General features: G+C 35.5%; 1 long non-coding RNA gene across 2 annotated transcripts in view; it reads left to right on the forward strand.

Moving 5' to 3' along the window:
- The window catches only part of LOC123384387, a 150,009-nt gene that overhangs the window by 116,783 nt on the left and 16,769 nt on the right, over positions 1-16,457 (forward strand). Inside the window, exons 3-7 of one of the 2 annotated variants that reach the window (XR_006595413.1) lie at positions 7,645-7,739; positions 9,290-9,350; positions 10,792-10,885; positions 13,190-13,287; positions 14,033-14,141. This is a non-coding gene — a long non-coding RNA (uncharacterized LOC123384387). The remainder of the gene's footprint in view (positions 1-7,644; positions 7,740-9,289; positions 9,351-10,791; positions 10,886-13,189; positions 13,288-14,032; positions 14,142-16,457) is intronic. The other variant, XR_006595416.1, reaches the window with a different exon arrangement.

The following is a 16,457-nucleotide window of genomic DNA, read 5'->3' on the forward strand; positions in this document are numbered from 1 at the left end:
TCCAGCTCTCCAGGGGAATAATTGTAATTAGTCATTTATTCACACTCTCCTAAGAGCTTTTGGATTTTAAAATTATAGCTTTTTGGTTATTGTTTTGATTTATATTGTTTTGTTTCTTTGAGGAGGCATAGCTCAGCTCTCCGAATCTCTGAAGCATTTGAACAGACCTCTATTGCTATTGTATGATCTCTAGAGGGAAGGAATGTGAAATAATAGGAAAAGACCCATCACATTTGTGACCTAAAGCCTCGCTTTGAGCCCCAGTGTAGAACTCGTGTTATGGTAAGATGGCCTTAACCATGCAAGACATTGTAGTCCTATCATTCTGGACCTAAAATATTAATTTTTATTCTGAATGTCTTTTCCTCAGAGATTCCCTCCTACCACCTTCTATATCTGATCAAGATCAAATCCCAGGGGCACCTGGGTGGCTCAGTCAGTTAAGCATCCGACTTCGACTCAGGTCATGATCTCACAGTCTGTGAGTTCGAGCCCCGCGTCAGGCTTTGTGCTGACAGCTCGGAGCCTGGAGCCTGCTTTGGATTCTGTGTCTCCCTCTCTCTGACCCTCCCCCGTTCATGCTCTGTCTCTCTCTGTCTCAAAAATAAATAAACATTTTTAAAAAGTTAAAAAAAGATCAAATCCCACAAAGTCTACCTCTTAAATACTTATAACATGTGCATTATTGTTGTGCCCTTTGACACCATGCTTACCCAAGTCATTACATGCTCTCATTAGAATATTCATCAATCTCCTACCTGAAGTCCTATTGCTTCCTCTCTTGTCCCCACTTAATCCATTTTCATGGACTTCTCCTTTTAGCTTCTTATTTGGCCATCAGCTTTTTTGGTCACCGTGCTCAACCAGACCTCACAAATGCTGTTTTCACTCTGGATTATTCCTCTTTGGTTTACCTTTCACCCAGCCTTCATCATGGATACTAGTGCCATGGAAACTTTCTCCAATATGCTCTTCTCATGTACTCTGTACCAGGCAATCCGGCTGTGGTGTATGGCAGTTTTTTCACCAGAACAGCATAGCAGTACTCAGATTGTTAGTCCTTGCATTTCTGTGTAACGAGTAAGCTCTGTAAACTCATGTCTGTGTAGCTCAAATGTGCATCGTCAGTGCCTGCTGGGGGCGGGGGGTGGTGGTGACTGGAAAATATACTTCATGGTGGGAAAAAGTGTTGATGAATAGTGAAGAACCCATGGAAAATTAAAAGGATAGAAAACTAACGGACAGAAATAGAAACTGCCACATTGCACGAGCTTGAACAGTCCTGCTGGTAAAATTCAACCCCTGTCATATGACCCTGTTGTATTCTTGGCTTTGACACATGTCAGGATTCCTCCTTAGCTATATATCAGAAGGGGCACTTGACCTAACGTGAAAAGTTATATTTGACATTAAATTTAATTAGTAACGTTGTGATTAAGAAGGGGGCCTCTGTAGTCAAACTAGTAGATTCATTACTGAGCTATATGAATTACAGCAGATTATTAAACCTCTGTGTGACACAGTATACTCTTCTATAACATGGACATCATAGTAGTTACCAATATATAAAATATTTAGAAGGTTAAGTGAGATGGTATATACATACAAAGTACTTAGGACAGTGCTAGACAAAGAAACATTGATACGAATTTGTCAACTATGAGAATCTACATGGTGTATTGAATTACACAGACCTTGAAAGGTTAAACTGCATTTAAGTAGTAATAAAGAATAAATATTACATATATAAAAGTTAAGACATATAACAATAAATGAAATGCCCATGAATCAACCATCCAACTTATGATCTTGACAAGTACCAATAACTTTTAAGAACTGACACTATAATTCCCTGTTTTGTGTTAAACAAAACTGAGGCACAAAGTGATAATTTTTTGTCTCTTTTAATCTGAAACAGTCTATTCCTCATACTACTTGTCATTTTTTTCTTTTGTTTTTAGTTTTGCACGTCACAAACATTCTTAAAAAGTTAAAGCCCAGGGGCGCCCGGGTGGCTCAGTTGGTTAAGTGTCTGACTTTGGTTCAGGTCATGATCTTGTGGTCTGTGAGTTCGAGCCCCGCATCGGGCTCTGTGCTGACAGCTCAGAGCCTGGAGCCTGTTTCAGATTCTGTGTCTCCATCTCTCTGACCCTCCCCCGTTCATGCTCGGTCTCTCTCTGTCTCAAAAATAAACATTAAAAAAAAAAAAAAGGTAAAGCCCATTATCTTATGGTATATCTCACACTGTGCATTTACCCAGTTGTTTCTTAATAATTAGATTCAGGTTAAAAACATCTGAAAAAATACTTCATTGTTAATGTTTTGTGTATCCCATCATATCACTCACCTCATCCTATCACTCATGCACATACTCTCAGTTTACTCTGTTCTTAGTGATGCAAACAGGAAGCCTTTGTTAAAATTACATCTGTCACATTTCTCCATTGTAAAGGCAACTTTCTTCTTTATAATTAAAAAAATGAATCTTCTTGGATGACATTTTGGAAATCAATAACATTTTAATTAACAGTTTTCTCATCCATTAATGATCTTTGTCTAACTCGAATACCATAATGGGAGTTATAAAATGGTGGTTTTAGAAGTCCTTCATTTTTGCTACATTTATTGCTTGGAATTTTTGTGTAAACAATAACTTTCTCATTTTCTCCCTTATCTCTTTCTCTGATTTTCTCTTTGTCACTATGGATGCATAACTTTCCTTCAACTGAAATTTATAGAAGAAATAGTATAACCACACTTTTATTTTTAAAAAAGATTGCAGAGAGGTGGAGAGATAGACTGCAATTTGAGTCATGTATATACTAAAGAAAGGGAATACAAGAATAAATTATTAGCTAAAATCAGGCAGTAGAATTCTATGGTTATGATTAACCTGAAGTCGAAATACAATTCTTTTGATTCAGCAGTATAGTAGAAAATGAGGAAACCATTATGCATTATACCACATTATTGGTGATGAAACCAACAATGACTAAGACTGCTTTTAATCGAGGTGACATTACTCTAAGAAATGAAGTAGAATCATCATGAAAAAATAAGGATAAGACTTTAGTATAGGAACTGGATAATGCTAATAATAAAGTGCGAAGTTAGTATTTCGTAAATGAATCTGTTGTTCCATTTAGCTTAAGAACCATGCAAAGATTGAAACGCGAATGGAATATTGGAAGTTCTTTTTCCAAACTACTCCGGTTGCATAACACTTTGAAGGATGTTTTCATAGGACTTAAAACTGCTAATAAAGTTCAAATTGCAGTCTTAAAGTCAAATGCCTCCTGCCTGGCATTTAACATTCTACTGACAAGTACATAGTAATAGTGGCCACCAAATAGGTGTCGGGCCTGGTCAAAGAAGTTTCTGTGCATCTATTCTTTTTATTCTTACAGAAGCCTTATAAGAGTCAGAATTATTCTTATCTATAACTTACATGTGGGACATGAGAGGAGACTGGTAGCTTTGAGAGTTTATATACTGCTCTCTGGTTTTTCAGAACAAACTTCCCAGCCTCATCTGCTTTTTGGATCAATTATATGAACTTTCTACCAGTCACTCCAATTCCTGCACATTCTTGGTAATTTCACCGTTTCAATCCTTAAAGAAATTGATAGTCAAGTCTCTTAAATCTAGCCAAAAAAAGTCATTTGGCTCTGTCCTTATTCCTCTTCCTTACTTGCCTGAACTATTTAAGTCAGAAGAGTTAAAAACACAAACCATGTCTGTCCACACCACCACATTTCTCATTTAAAACCTATGAAGATGTTCTGCTTATTGAATAAATTTCTGAGGTAGACTCCACAAAGCCCCAAGCACTCTGCATAAAAAATGACCTCGGCTTCATCTCACATCTTCCCTTGTGCATTTCATTCAAATTTCTTAGTGGTCCACAAATATGACATTCACAATGCTGAATTTGATGAGTGCTGCTCCATTGAAATGGACTGTCTTTTCACTTTTATATCCTAGTGAACTCCTGTTTATCCTTCAAGACATTTTTCTTCAGGATATCAAACACAGTGGTACAACTCTTTACATTCTTTTCTCCCTAGAATCTGAGCTCCAGATAGGTCAAAACTATGTATTTCAGCCATAGACTATTTTCATATTCATTTTACTCAGCACAGTAGTTGACAGAGAAATGAATGAGAAAGTATTTGTAGGGTGATTTATCGTAGGTTCCTTCTTTTCTACGAGATCTATTTTTTACTGTGTTTTTTGGGAAAAACCCACTCAACATAATTGTTAAGGTATTACCATTTCATAAAAAGCAATCATATATTCTGGCAGTAATAACATTACTTATTATTCCTCATCCTTTCCTCTCAGAGGGCTGTCGCCAAGAAGTCCTCTTCTTTCTTTCAGTGTCTTTGCTGTTGGTCTTCCAGAATTACTGTGTTTTGTTCTTCCCCACTCTCCTCAGTCAACAACAGATATAATGAATAAGTAAAAAAAACAAAAAACAAAAAAAACCCACGTTCTTTTAAACACATGAAACATATTTCTCCTAACATTTTATTCAATCAAGTGTACATGTTTGTCCCTAGTTGTGAGAGGTAACATGCTTTGTCTCTCTCTTTTAAGGAAGGCATCAATGCCAAATGTATTTGTTTACAGCTACTTGAGAATTCAAATCAACAGCTGGGAATGTTTGACATATTTCATATTTCAGAACAGAGGCTAAAACTTGTAGGTTCAGCATCTTTAGAACATGATCCTATTGATCATAAAACTTAACATTGGATTCAACCAGTTAATGAATCCTCACTGAGCATCTACCTATGGCAGACCCTTGGGAAGCCATTTATCAGATTATGATGACTAACACATGCTACCCTTAGGAACTTCAGGATATGAAGTGGTTTAAGTATCTCCTGGTGAAGCATTTTATGCTATTTTTAAGTTTTTTTTTAAATCTTATTTATTTATTTTGAGAGAGAGAGAGAGAGAGAGAGAGAGAACCCAACCAAGTAGGAGGGGGGGCAGGGAGAGAGGGAAAATCCCAAGACGGCTCCCCAATGTCAGCACAGAGCCCAGCGTGGGCTCAAACCCACAAACTGTGAGATCATGACCTGAGCCTAAATCAAGAGTTGTATGCCCAGCCAACTGAGCCACCCAGGCACCCTGGCATTTTATATTATTTTTCCACATTGTTTAGCTCATTCTTTTCTATTTGCAGATAAGCCTAAAAGCAGGAAGAAAAAAAAGAGGCAAATGAATAATAAGAAAAAAAAGAGGCAAATGAAATTTGCTTTAACTCATATCAAAAGCAAAGCTAGGTAGACGAGAGCACAAGTCAATGACTAAGAGTAAGGGGGTATCTAGCTTTAATTTCTGTTAAAAATAATCAGTGTATACAAGTATAAGAGAAATGCAACATTCTCATTAAAAGAGGGAAGAAGGTAAAATATAATCTTTTGTCTATACTATCCTCATCTTGTCTTTGGTTTCTTTTACCTTACTGCTTTTAATGTGGCTGTACCATTTGCCACTTTCCACAGTGTAAATACCCCTACCTTGGCCAAATGTAAAGTAACAAATGTAGAGCTGGTAAGAAATGCTAAAACTCAGCTTTCATAAGTCAGCAGAAATTGACTGCACTCACTAGTGGATCTCCTTCACAGGTCTGTGACTTGACACAGACACAAATCTTACTCTACTTCCCGCTGTCATCCATGGATATTACATCAAGTGTGACCTGTTGACGTGAATTCTAGTCATTGTATTAACTCTCCCAACCACGGACATTGGTGTTTTAGTATCATTACTAAATTTGGAAAGGACAGTAACACTTTGCCCCCATGTAACAACTGTAGGCCTCATAAACAAGTTGGACTTATCTGGAGTTGTAAATTAACAGGCTGTTATTTTGTGCGGGTTGTAGGACTATTTGCTAAAATGGTTACACATGAGAAGACTGAGAGGTGGTTTAGAAAGATTATCATTTATATCGCTTAATATTAAATCTTAACAGCTTAGGGGCGCCTGGGTGGCGCAGTCGGTTAAGCGTCCGACTTCAGCCAGGTCACGATCTCGCGGTCCGTGAGTTCGAGCCCCGCGTCAGGCTCTGGGCTGATGTCTCAGAGCCTGGAGCCTGTTTCCGATTCTGTGTCTTCCTCTCTCTCTGCCCCTCCCCCGTTCATTCTCTGTCTCTCTCTGTCCCAAAAATAAATAAACGTTGAAAAAAATTTTTTTTTAATCTTAACAGCTTAAAACGCATGCATCTATTTCTGATTATAAGATAGTAGGTACCACAAGCATTCCTGGTATTATTTCATGTGATTGGGAAAACATCATTATTAACTCAAAATTTAATGCTTAAATAACTGCATGAAAATATCTTTAAGGCAAAATTCATGGGGATTAATGCATTTAAATAACAGTAAAAACAAAATATACTATGAACTAGAACTTTCTAAATGGTGAGCAACGGTATGCATTAAATTGAAAAATAGAAACTGGTTACTAATTCACCCAGCTAGAATCTGAAAGGCAATGTATAGTCATGGAGAAAAATATGTTACAATGGCTTTCACTGATTTTGCAAAATGAAAATGGAAATGCCTGTAAGTAATAGCCAGACATAAGTAAGAGAAAAATTAAATAGCTTAGTAATTGTTGGTTTTTCAAACGAATCACCTTTGTAGAGTGTAATACATTCAGCAGATTTCTGCCCTTGGCGGTTAAATTAATTGTGTATTTTAATATAAATGCTTTCTAACTGCAATTCACTTTAATCATTTAACATGTCCAATATTGAGTTCTTTCTACTGAGAAAAGCTGTGAGAAATATTTTCCGTGATATCCTTTCATATTTTGATCTTCGTTTTCCCTTTAAATAAATTTCTGACAATTTGCCTAGAAGAGTATTAAGTATTTATGTTTGTAGTGATACACAAATTATTTCATGTGTTCTACATTTTTTAATTATACAAGAACACAAGAGAAAGTTGTAAGGAATTTATACTTCTGAGAGACTTACTCGTTGGATTTCTTAAATAATCTGAAATATTTTATCTCAGTGAATTGATACAGTATAAACCTTTTGTCTCATTTACAGAAATAGCATGCTCAGAAAAAAAAAATCAACAGCAAACAATATTAACTGAGATAAAATAGGAGATGTGCTCAGGTTCTGAAAATCGCATGTCCCTGTTTAAAGTATGCCTCCCAGTGATCCACGCATTCGTTTTACTGCCATATCCTTCTATTTAATCTTTTTTTTTTCTTCCTTTACTTCCACAGTGCTTGAAGATGTTCAGATGTGCAGAAACTTCATGTTTTAAACTCAGAATTTAGAATTACAGGCACGCGTGTGTGTGGGAGTGAGTGTGTGGGGCTGATCTTAATCATTGGTGCTCTCTCAAGATTGACTTTAATACTAACTAAAAATCTCTCGTTGGTGAATATCCGTTTTATAATGGTTAGTAGACACTGAATTATGTACTGTGTTCTGAGATGCCCCAATTGTGTTTCTAGGATTAGTTAGACTATGTGCATTCTAAAATAAATGCTATGATTTTCACTTTTCTCTTTTGTTTCTGTTGGGACTAGGCAAGTTTATATATGTGAGATCCCAATGTTCTTATCATTTGGAAGTAACACAAATATGTTTCCTTTATCTTGCAGCTCCAGGGGCACAGTGTTTTGCAGTAAGAAGCTAGAGCCAGACTGCTTGAGAAGAATAGACTGCCAGGTTTTTCAATAATAGAAACAATTGTCAAGTAATTGTGATTTGCATGGAATTACCAAGGATTAGGATTTTAATGTGCTTTTGTTTCATTAACATCCGGTAGAATACAGTGTTTATAATTCAATAAGAAAATACCTATGAAGAAAATCAAATGTTTTTGAATAACTGAAAATTATTCCATTATGCTAGGTGCGAAGAGTTTACAATGCAAAATATACATCAAAATATACATACTTGAAGAAGTGGCACCATTCAGTTCTTAAACAGCCTACTCACAGATTCATACATATATTTTTACATGTATTTGTGTCATCACATAACAATAATTTAAGAAAAACAATGAATAACAGTGAGTCAGAATGCTTCTCAGAGACACCAGTCATACGTTGCTTTATGGTTATTTAAATTTTCTTTTATTTTCCTTTCAAATTATCCCACCAGTCAGTTAATAGACCTCTAACACAAAACAAAATGAAAACTCTACAGTAAATGTATTGCAATGCTTCATTGATAACAAAACATAAAGAGAAATCCTTTCCGGGGTTCTCTGTCATTGATTCTAAATGTTTACATTTCACTGGCTCTGAAAGACTTCTGTGAAGAAAGGATGCCAGAACTAAATACATTTGGGAGGTGGAGCCTTCTGTATTCCACTTATGGAGAGTTACAACCCACAAATCAAGGGTTCTGAACATTCCTACAGTAGAAAACAAACAAACAAACAAACGAGCAAACAAACAAACAAAACAGAAAATACTTTAGCTTTGCTTGTCCTAGTTTCTTGAAAGTGTACTTGACCAGAGAACCATGTTTCACATAACCTCTCCAGATATCCCATTGTTCCCATTGTACTAAAGTATTCCACACAAAACTCTTAATGGAATGTTGTTCTGAGGTAAGCAAATACTTGCCTCTATATTAACCTTCTTGTTTCAGCACAGACAGTGAAGCTAAATCTGAATCCACTCTGTAGAGTGTTTGTGTGTATGGATTGTCTCCCCAAAGCCCCATCAGCCCACAACACCTTATTACTACCAGTACGTAAGAGTTGCCTATGTCCAGGGAAGAATGTTATAGAAATGTGGGGCCCAGTTTGCATGCACATAGACCAAACATCCACAGTCAGATGTGCACTTGTCCTACCAAAGACCAACACATTAGGTTTTCTGAATTTACATCTGTATGAAATACCCCAACATGCGAGTGGAGATAGTAGAACTAGTTTGTGTGCTAATCATATCCAACACCAACATATCAGAGTTCATGAAATACCAAGCTAAGTTTTCCCAGCTTGATAATAACTGTTTCTGCTGCAGAAGACTATGCAGTTCCTCTCCCCCCAGCTAACATTACAATATTGAATATCTTGTCAGAGACTCCGAAAACCCTGTACCACACTCAATCCACAGTGATTATTTACAAAGCCACCATGGAAAGCAAGTGGTTTCCACATTCTTATGTCAATGTCAACAGCAAGAACATAGAGTGGTTCTCTATGGATCTTAGACAAGATCATTGTTTTTTCTATGGGTCGTTGACATAACCCTCTGAAGTTTCCTACTTCTTTATGTTCCTGTGTAGACCATGGTATAAATAGCTGACATCCTATAAAAAACAGATAAGAAGAAGGGGATAACCTTTGGTGAGTTGGAATAGATATTGGGAGAAAAGACGAACCATTCCAATAAAGGAGATAACCTATCCATGTTTGGTAAAATTGTATACTTGAAGTTCAAAAGGCTAATTTTTAGGAATGTGAAGCTTATCCTTCTTATTCTGAATTCATTGTGTCATGCTATATAAAACACAAGAACAATAGACCAATTTTTAAAATTACTTTTTCGTACCTTTTTGGGTTTCTTTTCTGAGGAGCCTCCAAGTATTCTCTGACATAGAAATATGTCAAATTTTCTCATCTCGTTTTAATGTTTTAGAAGAAGGGAAAAGAGGAGAAAGGGAAAGAATCTTTAAAGCCTGTTTTCTCTTTCAGCTTTAAGTGTAGAGAGAGGAATCTATTTACATTCTTCAACAAAAAATGTTTAGTTTACACCATAAAAAGATAGGGGAACTTCACACACACACACACACACACACACACACACACACACACACCAAAGAAGAAAAAGAAAGAATAGAAAAATGAAAGAGAGAAAGAAAAAAAGCTATCTCAGCACCATACTATTTTCCTGGTCTTCACCTTTTATTTTGGGGCAACTGCAGTGGTCACTTGCAACTAATTTTCACCCTCCCAAGTGTTGGGTCCTGGGATCTCTCAAGGATCTCTCCATCTCTTTGGATAAAGAGTCAAAAGATGCATTATAACATAAAGGAATTTCTGCTTTGCGGGGGGAGGAACCCCTTTGAATGTGGGAGTTATTTCAGGAATTTCCTTCTGTGTTACTTATATTTAGTCTAATTTCTTGGGTGAGAAATCCCCCCCACTAGGATGCAGCCTTGGAGGATAATCATTTCTGGCCCAATATCTGGCATGAGAAGGTGGGAAATGAAGGAAAAAATTAAATATGGGGAGTATTGCTCTAGAGAAGGAATGCAATAGAAAATTCTATTATTGTTTCTTTATTTACCACTGAGTTCACAAAGCTTGTCTCCTCACAGCTAGACAAGATAGAAAAAATTGAAAAAATAATTACAGGGTAAAATCTTCATATTTATCTATGCATATATGTATTCATTTTCCAAATAAAAAATGTATAGCTGATAAATATATGAGATCTTTTGGATGTCCATCAGATATACAGGCTTGTTCATATTAACTATGAATTGTTTATTACTTTATTGATAATAAAGCAAATTCAATCAATACCTCCTTTCATTTTTGAAGATTCTAGAGAAATATTTATCAAATAATAATATTATTTTAAATTTTGGTTGGCTATATAAAAATATATTCTCAACATTTATTGTTGGTAATTCTTCCTGAAGCAGAACAAGAAACATGTGTCTAGTTGAAATCTATGATTTTGAAAATATTTATTTGAGTTGATAACTTTAGCTTCTTCTGCATGAATTTGTTTTAAAATCATGCAAATAGCTCTTTGCTTTCCGTTTTCCATCCTTTACAGAAGATGTCAAGCTGACGTGAAATTACTGAGGAAAGGACAAAAGTTCCGCCTAAGTTACATGTTACGTAACATTGACCTTTCACATAGGCAAGAGGTAATTATAGACCTGATAAGCTGTTAGCCATAAAGCAATGTTCATTCATAGCCCATAGATAATACAATATATGAAAGGAAAACGAAAATACTACGGCTTAGCTCTTGTCTATTAAGAGCTCAAAAATGTTCCTTTATTTGGACTGAGAGAACCAAACAGAAGCAAAATAGAACAGCCATAGTTAAAATTTTAACTCTCTAGTATTGAAAAGAGTACTGCTCAAGAGTCTTTCTATTTTCTAAACTCTTTGGCTGAAGATTTACAATAGTCTTTCCTGCTCACAATATTACCTATTTTTTTTCCCACCTCCCTGTGACAGCACAAACAGAGTTCTCTTCTCTCTGTATAGCTGCATTCTAAGTAGCTAAATTATGGGCGTCAGTGATCTTTGTTTCCGATGACACTAGTGATAGTATTTCTTTTCCTGGTTTATCTTTACTCAACCTGCTTTTCTTCATAAATCTCTATAGAGTTCTACTTTCTCCAAATATTCCATTCCTTCTTTTTCGATAACAAGGCACAGTCTCAGTCTTAGTTCTTGGAACTTTCTTTTGTAACTGATTATCATGCCTTCTGTTACAAAAATAGCACTTGTTTAAAAAAAAAAAAACAAACCTCTTTATTAAATGAGTGTGTCTACCTAGAAATAAAAAGAAGTAGGAGGGTTTTTTTTCTCCCCCCTTCTCAACTGCTCCAAAAAAAAAAAAAAAAAGTAGAGCATGAGGGAAGTATGGTGTTGAATTATACTGGGAGTTAATTAGGCTTTAAAAAAGTGAAAATGAAGGGGGGATTTCTATTTGGAAGTTAGGCAACATTTTAAATTTCAGAAATAGTTTTGCCCTTCCTCCTTGCACCAGTCTTTTCTCCGAAAGACACGTGCCTTCTCTTATATCTCTCCCATGTTCCTTTCTAAGTATTTCAAAATTCACTTGTCTCCTTGCCAGCTCTGCTTCACTCATATCTCCTTTTTATAGACACCTACAACATAGCTTTAAAATTAGAATATTATTTCAGGCAAAAGAAACCGATTAAAGAATTGTCATAAGTAATACATATTTTTAGTGTAACTTCTTCAGCTGTGTGAATTTATTATGAGGTCAGCAAGTGTGGATAACATTGCAGAACTTGAAATGAGTTGTCTGTTTGAAACTCCCATTGAGAAAGTATGCGTGTGTGTGGATGTGTGTGTACACACATGTGTGTTTTCCTATTTCACTGTATAAATAGATAATAAACATGGATGAATCTTAGTTCAATTTCAAGATTCTTGAGTACAGATGCATACTAAGCTGTGGAAATTCAAAACAATGGTTTTGTCCTTTAAAAATAAATTTTATAATTATATATGTTTCTAGAAGAAACAACATAGAATATTCTAGGAGAAATGTATGCCGATTTATATGCATGCATACATTTTTTTTCCACTGCTCTATTTAAAACTGGAAATTTTGAACAGAACATTAAATACATTCTTGCTACTCTGAGAGACAGGGCCACTGAAATGTTGAAAAGAATATTGGATTGAAATAAACAAACCAACAGGTTGAGTTAGAGTCGGATTTCAGAATAAGGGAGAGAATCTTTTAGGATATAAATGACTAAGTTGAAGACTTAACCTTGAACTCAGTGGATAACACAAAAATCACTGCTATCAGGTGTGTAATCTTTACAATACCTCAAATTGAACACTGGGTGGCAATGTTTACCCACTTTTTTATTTTACATTTTCAGCATTTCAAAAGCTATACTAGGACAAACTGAACTTTCTGGTGTTCAAGGTTATTTGTGGGTCCTAAGACACTGAGAAAAATCCTTTCTTTTAAAAGTGTTCTCATGTCTTTGTTTTGCACACACAAGAGAGCTCAGTAGTCTATCCCTGAAATACTGTTCTCAATCCATTAATTGATCCTAGCAAAGAGGGACACGCTATAGAGAATTAGCAGTGGATCCAGAAGAAAGAAATAAGCCTTTCTAAGGAGTTAGAATAGATACGTATAATATATGGCAACATGAAAATACCTTGGAATCTTTATTCTTGTGATGTAAGTGTTGAGGGGTGACAACATATCATTCCTGAATCCGAGTCAGTATGGTGAGCTTCTCTTTCTGATTTTGATTGATGTTCAGAACTACTTAATAGAGCAGGTCAGATTAAAAATTAAAAACACATTGATCAAGACAGTCAAGACCAAATAAGTTCTTCAAGTTTCTTCCAACTAAATTTCCTCTACCAGTCCTTCCATTCGGATCCAGCTGGCCCAGGGAAGGAAGTTAGGCTTCAGCAACTTCCCACTTCCTTTTGAGGGCTCTCTTCCCACGTTACACAGGAAACAGAAAGGGCTGCTGTTGCTTTGCTGGAAGGTACGGGGAAACTTCAGGAGAACAGTTGTTTTGGCTTTCTGGTGAGTACTTCCTGCCAGTGGCATCAAAAGTATTGAATGGCAAGGACCCAGGAGTTCCTGGCTCTCCAGTAGAACTCCAAAATCATTGCCCCATGAGAATTCCAGTTGGAAAGATTCCAATCTGGTTGTCACACATAGGATTTGTTTTCACATTATTAGTAGTTAACTTTAGACAGAGTCAGGTTGAATATTGTATCATTTCCTACCCTAGAAATAGACATTTAATAAGTTACTTGCCTTCAGTGTTTCTCTGCATTTATTTTTTAATGTAACCATTACTACCTTATTGTAGCTACCTTGTGCCCTTTGAAGTGGGGAGAAAAGATGACAATAAGAAAAGAAAGGAGCCTCCAAACTTCTCTATCTGAATTATGGCAAAAATGTTAATGTGAAAAAATAGAGGAAAACATTTTCATCCTGGCTAGTTTAAGAGAATTGATGACTTCAAGAAGTATGCACATATTATAGCTCACTGGAAGCAAGAAAGAGAGGAACCTTGTACAGCACATTGCAGTTGTTCTTCCCTAAGATAGAATGCATTACAAAAAGAAGGAAGGAAGGAAGGAAGGAAGGAAGGAAGGAAGGAAGGAAGGAAGGAAGGAAGGGTGGACAGAAGGGAGGAAGGAGAACTCAGCTGAGTCAGAGCTCAGTTCTCTATAGTTAACATAGATATAATTTTCAAAAATAATAAAGATACAAACAATAGAATTAGTCATGTTGAAATTGGAAACTTTTCTAATTATAGCCTTTGGAAAACATCATTAATAAAAAAAAACTACCTGAAGATGAAGATTAGGAATAAATATGCAGACTTCCACTTCCAGCACTTGATGAAACCACCTCACCATAAACAGGTAGAAAAGAGACAAAATTTGTGGAAAAAAACAAGGAATAGAACCTGGAATCTTCCAGGATGACTCTCCCTTGCATCTGTTTCACTTGCCCACTAAAGTTGATCCCTCACTTACATTTTAGGCTCATCACTCATTTGTTTTATTATAATTTTATCCCTTATGTATGTAGCACGTGTAAACAGTGTATTAATTTTCCCTTATTTTAAACTACTTAAAGTAAACATGGAATCATGTACTCATTTTTAACTTACATATACATTATGTTTTTGAACTTGCATTGATTGTGTATTTAGTTTTTCTTTGATATGTATACTTCACAACTTATTAAGCTATTGATCTCTTGATGAACAGCAAAATCCAAACACAAAATAACTTTCTTTTGGGTTGACTTATTTCAGGCATGTGGCTTAATAGGTGTTTTTGCAAGACCCTCTGTGATGTTTTGTTTAAAAAAATTCAGTCACACATCTCTTTACTACTTTTTTGAAGGAAGAGTTTTTCTGAAGACCTTTTACAAATTTAGAATGTGTCCCATTAGTTAGTATTGATTTATTAAACAAGGTCGAGTTCAGTATCCTTTAAACTGTGTCCACTTAACCATGCATATATTAGTGTATTTGTCTCTGAATTTGATTTGTGCTGAAGGAAAAGAACATGGGCACAAGAAATTCATATCCTCAATAATGAGCATGTGCTCTCATCCTTTATCTATAGCCTTTTTCCCTTTTCCTTTTTTCGTGGTAAAACACAGGGAGACAAAGGTAATCATTGATAGGCGTTGTGATAATGACACACAAGTACTTGAACTGTCTATCCTCAAACAAATCCATAGGATTCTTGGCATTGTCCCCTAGCGACATCTGTCTTCTTTGATAGTAAAACAAGCAGAGAAATATCCTTGACTTTTTCCATAAGGCTAGCTCAGCGGTGAGGAAAAAATATATATCAATCTAATTATTATTTCTCAAGTTAGAGAATCTATTTAAAATTAATTATAATCTAATGTCTTAGCATCACATCATTTGATTGATTTTTGGTATCCTGAAAGTCTAGAATTTCAGCATCTCAAAGTATTCCTTGTCCTTTAAACAGTAAGGCTTTTTAAAGTTTTAAATCTGTTTTATTGAGGTATAACTTAGAGTATCTCCTTAAGTTAAAGGGAACAGCTTGGTGAGTTCTGACAAATACATAAAATTGTGTAACCACCAGAGAAATCATGATACAGAACATCTTTATCAATTTCACCAGTTCTTCCATTAATATCCTTTTGTTGCTATTGTTCAAGTATCCAACAGAGGTGTATTAGTCTCTTGGGCAGCCATAGAAAATAACATAAACTGGAGTGGCTTAAATAACAGCAATGTATTTCTCACATTTCTTTAAGAGAGAAATTCAATATCAAGGTGCCAGCCAATCAAATTTCATCCCGACGATTTTGCTCTTGGGTAGTAGATGACTGCCTTCTTGCTGTGTGCTCACATGACCTTTTCTTTGTGTGTAGGTGGAGATAGACATCTCTCTCTTCCCCTTATTATAAGGCCACCAATCTGGTTGGATTTGACCCCACTCTTATAACCTTCCTTAATTTTAATGATCTCTTCAAGGTCCTATCCCCAAATATAGTCACTTTGAGGGTTAGGGTTTCAACATATAAATTTGGGGTATACAATTCAGCCCGTAGCACTAGGTTATCACACCGAATTTATTTGTCATATCTCTCCAGTCCCTTCTGGTCTGTGATATTTTTCAAATTTGTTTTTGATTGTGGTATAAGGTGAGGTTTGAATCTTTTTTCTTTTTTCTTTTTTATGTACGAGTATGATTTGGTTTAACTGGTTTGTTGAAAAGACTATTCATTCCCTATTAAATTACCTTGTACACAAATGAATATATACCTGTGGGTCTATTTCTGGATTTTATATCCTGTTCCATTTACTAACTGTCTGCCCTTATGCCAAAACCACACTACCTGATTTCAGTAGCTTTATAGAAAATGTTAATATCAAATATTTGAAACATCCAACTTCGTTATTCCTTTGAAATATTGTTTTCATTATTTCATTTTTTTCGAAGTTTTATTAAAATTATCTTCTTAATATCTACAAAATAAGATTACTTAGGTTTTAAATGTAATTGCATTGACTCCATATATCAGGGCAGAATTGACATTTTAACCATATTGAGTTTTCCAATCCCTAAACACGGTATCTCTCTCTAACAAGATGCCATCTCTCTTCTTTCTCTAGAATGTTTTGTAGTTTTCTTTGTACTCTTTTGCACATATTTTTAAAAGGTTTCTTAAGTATTTTTTTTAAA

Source organism: Felis catus, chromosome A1 (assembly GCF_018350175.1).
Source record: "Felis catus isolate Fca126 chromosome A1, F.catus_Fca126_mat1.0, whole genome shotgun sequence".
NCBI lineage: Eukaryota > Metazoa > Chordata > Mammalia > Carnivora > Felidae > Felis > Felis catus.